This window comes from Eulemur rufifrons, chromosome 30 (assembly GCF_041146395.1).
Source record: "Eulemur rufifrons isolate Redbay chromosome 30, OSU_ERuf_1, whole genome shotgun sequence".
NCBI lineage: Eukaryota > Metazoa > Chordata > Mammalia > Primates > Lemuridae > Eulemur > Eulemur rufifrons.
Genome location: NC_091012.1, coordinates 93,788,518 through 93,796,423, shown reverse-complemented (window position 1 = coordinate 93,796,423; position 7,906 = coordinate 93,788,518).

Below are 7,906 nucleotides of genomic sequence, written 5' to 3'. Positions count from 1 at the left end.
AGTAACATTCATCAGGTGTCAGGCAGGTGGGAGGAGGGTATACATATATTCTGGCCTAATGGGTGTGGTGTGCATTGTCTGGGGGATGGGCACGCTTATAGCTCTGCCTTGGGTGGTGCAAAGGCAATATATGTAACCAAAACGTTTGTACCCCTGTAATATTCTGAAATTAAAAAAAGAAAGAAAGAAAATCCATATGGCCAAATAATTTTCTAACTTTTTAAGAAGAAGAAAATTACTTTAAAAAATTAGGATCTCACAAAGAATACACACACACACACACACACACACACACGCACACATACATCAGGTGGCCTCTGAAGTACTCCATAAAACTATATAATCCTAAAAGTACTTTTCAAATCTACTCACCCAGGCCAGCATTTCAATTTTGTTTATAAAGTAACTAGGACTTAGGAGGGAAAGAACTTGACCTTCCAGGATTCCTCAAAGATTTGATGGTAGAGTTAGGCCTAGGTCCCAATCATTTTTAACCTCTTTATTCTCCTTTCTCTTCCTCTATCCCTAATCTCTGAGTCAGTCTTCACCTCTTTCCAAAGATCCTCAGAACTAGAATGTAAATGCCCTCATTTCCATTGCATTGGATTATATAATGGCAAAAATGGCAAAATGAAGCATATTAAAGGCCCACTGATGCTCAGGACCAATCAAATGGAATCAACATGCTCAGAGAAAAATGATAGAGAGAAATGGGGCCTCCTCAGGCCTTCTGAAGTATTCTGGGAAATTACGTAAACAGCCTAGTCACTTCCTATTCTCCTGAGCATTCTAGCCGAAGAGGCCTTCATTCAAGAATTATTTTTATAATGACCCTTATACTTTCTATTGCCTGGATCACAGACAATGGTTCAACAATTTAAAAAGCCCTGCTGCTGGGCAGTGGAGGCCAAATAGTCCATGACTATTTCAACAATATTTTCAGCTGACAAGGATCTTGAGCTGGACTTCTGGTAGTAGGCCCTTTGTGGAATCTCAGGAATATGCTGGCTCTATTTCCTCCGAAGAGGTTTTATTTGCTTCTCTGTGTGCCTCCTCCTCAATTCTTCATCCTGTTGCTAAGCTACATCTCCTTCCTCATTCTTTCTTTCTAGTTCTTCCTCTCCCCCATACCTTCCAAATTATAGAACTATATAACAGCCTATACCCCAAATAGGAAATAGTCTTCTTCTTTTTTACTTATTTCAGCTTATTATGGGGGTACAAAAGTTCAGATTACATACGTTGCCCATGTACCGCCTATCCCCCCGAGTCAGAGCTCCAAGCATGTCCATTCCCCAGACAGTGCACACTGCACTCATCATGTAGGTATACACCCATCCCCTCCCCCCACCCTCCACCTCGGTCTGATATCCAATTGGTATCATTCCCAAATGTGCATTTAGGTGATGATCAGGGAAACCAATTTTCTGGTGAGTACATGTGATGCTTGTTTTTCCATTCTTGGGATACTTCACTTAATATAATGGGTTCCAACTCTCTCCAGGAGAACCATAGAGATGTCGTATCTCCGTTATTTCTTATAGCTGAGTAATACTCCATGGTATACATATACCACAATTTACTAATCCTTTCATGAATTGATGGGCATTTGGGTTGTTTCCATATCTTTGCGATTGTGAATTGTGCTGCTATAAACATTCGGGTACAGGTGTCTTTGTCATAGTATGACCTTTGTTCCTTTGGGTAGATGCCCAATAATGGGATTGCTGGATCGAAATGGCTAACAAACATATGAAAAAATATTAAACATCTCTAATCATCAGGGAAATGCAAATCAAAACCACAATGAGATATCACTTAACTCCAGTAAGAATGGCCTTTATCAAAAAGTCCCAAAACAATACATGTTGGCGTGGATGCGGAGAGACAGGAACACTCATACACTGCTGGTGGGACTGTAAACTAGTGCAACCCCTGTGGAAAACAACATGGAGATACCTTAAACAGAAAATAGTCTTCTTGAATTTCAAGATCACAGAGTGTCAGAGTTAGAGAGTCCTTACCAATCATCCAGATTATTTTGCACATGGGGAAACTGAGACTCCAGAGCAGTCAAGCAGTTTTCCTAAAGGCATATAATGAAATAGTGGTGAACCTGTAACTTCAACACAAGTCTCCTAGCTCTGAACTTATTGCCCTTTCCCTATTCCACTAAATCACATGGGAAAGGAAATGGAAGGCTAGAGTTTTTACAAACACAGAGTGGGTGCCTAACTATAATTAAGTCCTATACCCATGAGAATTTTCTTTTCTTTTCAATACTTTCCTCCCAAACTGTCCTGGATCCTACCCATTTTGTGATCATCTCACACTGAATAGTGGAAAGAGTTCTGCAACTAACTCCTTGTGTGACCCTGGGCCATTTCGCTTCTCTCTATAGGACTCAATTTCCCCATTGTAAAATGAGGAGGTCTGGATAGATTATCTCTTTGGTTCTCCATTTCCAAGTAGTTCAGAGGATAATATGTGTAAAGCACAATCTATAAAGTCAGGTAAACTTAATTTAGTTTCTGGTTTCACTAGAGTTGGATGATGTTGAGAGCTCTGAGCTTCCCCTTTTTTTATAGGTCTTTTGTAAGGACTAAGTGAGGTAATGTATGGGTAATAAAATGAAGAAAATTGAATTTTCCAGAATTCCTCTCACAGAGGGCATCATAGCAACTAGCACAGATTTCTATTTTCCTCTTCAGGAGCCATTTCTCTTCTTTATTACCAACATAGTACTGATTTTGTTTGGGGCTGCAATCTGTCCACTTAAAATAATCCTACATTTCTCAGCCTCCCTTTCCAATAGGGGTGGTTGTGTGGCCCAATGAGATATACGCACAAAATGTTGGGTGAAGCATCCCTGAAGTTTCCTTAAAAGACGATGATACCACACTTCTGTCCTTTTTCCTTCCTTTTTTTTTTTTTTTTTTTTTCCTGCTCAGAACACAAACATCATAGCTGGGGCTCTGGCCACCATCCTGAGGACAAATGAGCAAGGGATGCACTTTAAGGAGGCAGAGTGAAAAGTTAGAAGGTGCCTGAGTCTTGACAATATTGTGAAGCTAACATACCAGCCCTAGCCTAACTTCCTTTGAACTTTAATATGAGAAAAAAAACAACTCCTTATCTTATATAAACCAATGTTACTTTGGTTTTTTAGTGACATGCTGATACTTGATTCTAACTAATACCATGTTTTTGAGAGAACACTTTTATAAGCTTGATGGGGTAGGGTCTGAGCCCCCTAAGTGTATGCTGAAGTGAAAACAAGTGATCCATCCATCTGAGAATGATGGGTCCTATTAACCTCAGAGTCTTTTTTCCTGAGCATTGAGATGAAGAGTATTCAAGTTTAAGGGTAGAGCAGAATTAGTTTGCATACTATCTAAGAAGGGATCATATAAACACTGAGCCCTGTATTGGGAAAAGAAAAAAGTGAGGGAGATGAGGGAGAAAACTTTTAGCTAAGCAGAGGGAAAGATGAATATGATAGATAAAACATGTCTGATGATGATTTTGAAGTCCGCTGTTCAGGTACATGTGATATAAATTCATTTCTTCATCTTCCCTACAAAATCTTCAGTAAAATTTTACATTCCTCAATGTTTTTCCTCCAAGAAGAATTCTATTGGTGAGGAGGAGCTTAAAGAGGAGGATGAAGGATATATTTGCAAGTAACCAGAAAGCTTCAACCCAACTAATGCAAATAGTAAGTACTATACTATTTTTCATAACAAGAAGTTCTAGGTAAGGCAACTCAAACGTTAGTAATTCTGTGGCTTTACAAATACAAGATTTTAGGTTCTTTCTACCTTTCCACTCTCCCATTCTCAGTATGTCCACTCTTCTCTGGATTAGCTCTCTTCAGTAATCAATATGATGCCACAGTTTCTGGCATCACATTCAAACCTAACAATATCTAGCAGAGTGGCTCTTAACCAGGGGTTGTTCTGCCCCCCAGAGGACATTTGATAATACATGGAGGCATTTTTTTTGTTGTTACAATATAGAGGGTTTGTTACTAGCATCCAGTGGAAAAGACCATGGATATTGTTAAACATTTTATAATATACAAGACAGCTCTCCCCCAACAAAGAATTATCTAGTCCAAAATATCAGTGTATAAATCAGCTATTGGAAACCCGTTTTTAGCAGAAGAAAAGGAGCTATATCTTCCCTTATGCTTCTGAGCAGACTTCTCCTGTCTCCTCAGTCAAAACTGGGTTGCAGGGCCATCCTTAGAACACTCACTGGCAAGGGTAATGGAGCACCGTTTTTGACTTGGACAAATCAGGACCTACCACTGAGCCTAGTAGGGCTCTGATAGCAAGGAAGAGGGCATTGCTGGTGGAGACACAAGCACCAATTTGGGCTGCAAGAGGGTAGCTGACATCTTGGTAACACATAGTCCCAAGCACAGAGCTTGGCACATAAATACTCAGTGTTAATTTATTAAAAAATTGTACTTAGAAAAAGAATGCAAGAAAACTATATTGTTAAACCAAGGGAATAGCACTTTCACAAGGAATTCCATACTTCAGTTTGAGGGGGGAAGGGGACCTTATATCTCAGAGGAAAACGCTTTCTCTATACCCCTCATATCAGCCCACACAGATGTCCACAAGATAAGCACTGCCAGTCCCTCTATGCCCAGATAACTGGGAACATAGGAGAATGTAAGGGTTGCTTGACATTAGACTGTAAAGCGTGATGCCTGCTTGCAGCAATTCAGAAGAAGGAATGGGTACCTGATATGATTCCCACCTGCTGAGGAAGAGAGACCAATTCCAGAGATGCAGTCAGGCAGGACTAGCACAATGGCAGAGGGGTAAAACATAGTCATGGTTCGTTTAGAATTCAGCCAGGCAGACAGTTCAGCAGAAAGGAAGCCAGGCAGTGCCCACTACTTGGTAAGGGCCATTTACCATCAAGGCAATCTGTCAGTGAGTGGCAGAAGACAGCCATATGGTAGGAGAGTTGGTGGTTAAGAGGCTTTGGGCATACCTGGGTTCCAATTCAGTCTCTGTATCTCCTTAGATGTGTAACCTCAACAAATTACATAATTTCTCTGAGCCTTGGTAGGAGGTCCTGTAGGACCCAATCAAGAGGAGGAGCAGAAGAAATGAGATGGGGCTGACAGGCGGGGTTCTATTGAAAACTTCAGAGCCCCATTCCAAAGTTACTGCACAAAATAAGACCACAATTATACCCCTACTCTAGAGAAAGAACTGTGAAGCAAGGGTAGCCACTTGGATCCTAGCAAGACTCAGAGCACAAAGGAACATCCACTGGGGGAAGCCTCCTCAAGACCTGTCAGAACTCAGTACTATTCCCTCTCTGTGGAAGGACGGTGGTAGCTTATTGATGATTGATTGAGCTATGACTTTGTGTTTTGTTCTCACTGTAGAATTTCCCTCACCAGTTTATTCCAAATTGCACTCCCCATACACATATCCCATGTATAATATTAGGATGTATGTTTGATGATGCTGACCTAAAGGCCCCCAAATTACAGTGGCTTAAATGAGATGCACACTTTTTTTTTCTCACATTGTAGTCTGGTCGTATATATCCCAGGACACTTTAGGTATAAGAGAATTGACAGTGACCGGAACGCAGGCTTCTTCCACCTTGTTTTCTGTCATTTTTCAAAACATAACTTCCATCTTATGATCCTAGATGACTTCTCCTGCTCTTAACAGCATGTCTTCATTCTGATCAGTGGAAATGGAGGAAGATCATAAAGAGGAGAGTGGATAAGGGGGGAGCAATTAGCATTCTTTACATATAGTGCACCCTCACTTGAACCAAATCCTTCTCTCATCACAGAGAGCACATTTACCTTCTTCCAGGAAAGACAAGCAAAAGCCCCTCCCAGTCACTGAATTTGGCCCAAAGTTCAGGATCTCTGGGTGATATGTAGTCCTTTCCATCAGATCTGAATGTATTAATAGCTTCATATAGTCTGGCGACCTGTAAACTATGAGATAAATTGTCTTCCCCTTTCCTCCAATACCCAATATATATTGGCAGAATAGGAACAGGCAAGTGTAATAATACTTTCATTTGGAAATGGGAATAATGAGAAACACACAGCAGTCACTGCTCCATGGCAATTATCAAGTCTCAGTGGGCAGGGATTGTAAAAATTCCCTGCCCACGGAGTCAAAATAAGTTTGCTGTTTAGCTCTGGAGGTTCCTGGCTCTGCTTCCTGGAAATAACACCTTTGTCTGTTGTTCTCTGCAGCCCCTGGCTTTGCCATCAGGTTCTTCAAGTTCATTATTATTTGTGGCCAGTTCTGAAGTGGGCATTGGAGAGTATTCCTTTTTGTGGATTATTCAGTTTTTGTTGTCTTATTCCTGTTTCAGGTCTGGGGCCCATAGTTGATTTGGGGATTAAAAATAATATGTTTTACAGGCCAGGACAGCAATATCTTTGGCAATACAATTTACTCAAAAACCTATATCTCCATTTCTTCCCTGCTCTTTGTCCTATTATGGTCACACAAATTGCATATTTATACATTGAATGCCCATCAACACAAATTTATAGTTTTATGCAGTTGTTTTTTAAATGAGCTAGGGCAAAGAAAGAAGTTTTTAAATGTATATTTTATATTTAACTATGTAGTTATTTTTACCAATTACCATTCCTCTTTATTTCTTCATGTGAATTTGAGTTACTGTCTTGTTTCCTTTCATTTCAGCCTGAAGAACTCACTTTAGTATTTCTTGTAGGGCAGGTTTGCTATCACTGGATTCTCTCAGTTTTAGCTTATCTGGGAATGTTCTTATTGGTGTTTGAAATATATCTGTGCTGGATGACTCTGTAGGAGATACCAGCCTTCACCCCCCTACAAAAAAAACCAACAGTTAGCTGTCCACCAACAGAAATTGCCTTGGGAGGACTGAAAGGTCCAATTAAGGGCCTGCAGCAACACAGTGAAACAAAAAAATGGAGAATAACCACACAGAAAGTATTGCTGAGGAGCTTGACATGCCTGAGATGTTTAGCAATGGCTAGAAACAAAGGAAAATGATGGGGACTATTAGGTTCAGCCACATTTCATGTGCCCCATGGTCCCCTATGGCCTGCTTTGCAGAGATACCAACACCTGTTGCCACTGATGTAATCAATATCGATCTCCACTGTGAACCCTCAGAGAGGGAGATGCTGCCACATCCCCCATCAGAAGGACCCACTGTTGTGCTGCCCTAGGACTGGTACCCTGATCTCCCCCCAACCCTGCATGCACTTGGACCCTGGAGCCACAGCTGATCTATGCATGTCCACACTCCAGACCCTGGCTCCACAGCCACACCACATGCACCTCCATCTCAAACACCAGAGCCACCACTGATCTGGGTTAGCCTTAACCCCCACCCCAGAGAGACATCTGTTCTATACATATCTGTGCTCTGGACCCTGGCTCTATGGCTTGTATGCAAGCACCTGCACCATGGACATCAGAGCTAATGCTGCAGCAGGTGTGCCTGTACCCCAATCCTTAGAACAGTGGTGGTCCTGCACACACCAGCAGCCTGGACCCCAGTTCTGTTGCCATTCTCTGAAAGTCCACACTTCACACATCATTGCCAATGTAGCAGCAGGGGTGCATGTGCCCTGGGCACCAATACAACCACCACCCTGCACTCTGGAACATGTCCCTCCATATGTGCCCATGCTCCAGACTCCAGTACTATGGCCACTCAATGGGCACTGCACATCAGACACTGGTGCTGTCACCAATGCAAGTGCACCAGAGAGCCAGACAGAGCACCAAGAGGAATCTCCTTGACCACAGTTTCCCATACTAGAAAAAAAAGAGATAAAGAAGACCCCAATAGCCATTGCCACCGTGGACACCAACAACCTTGACTACTGAGAATGTGAAGG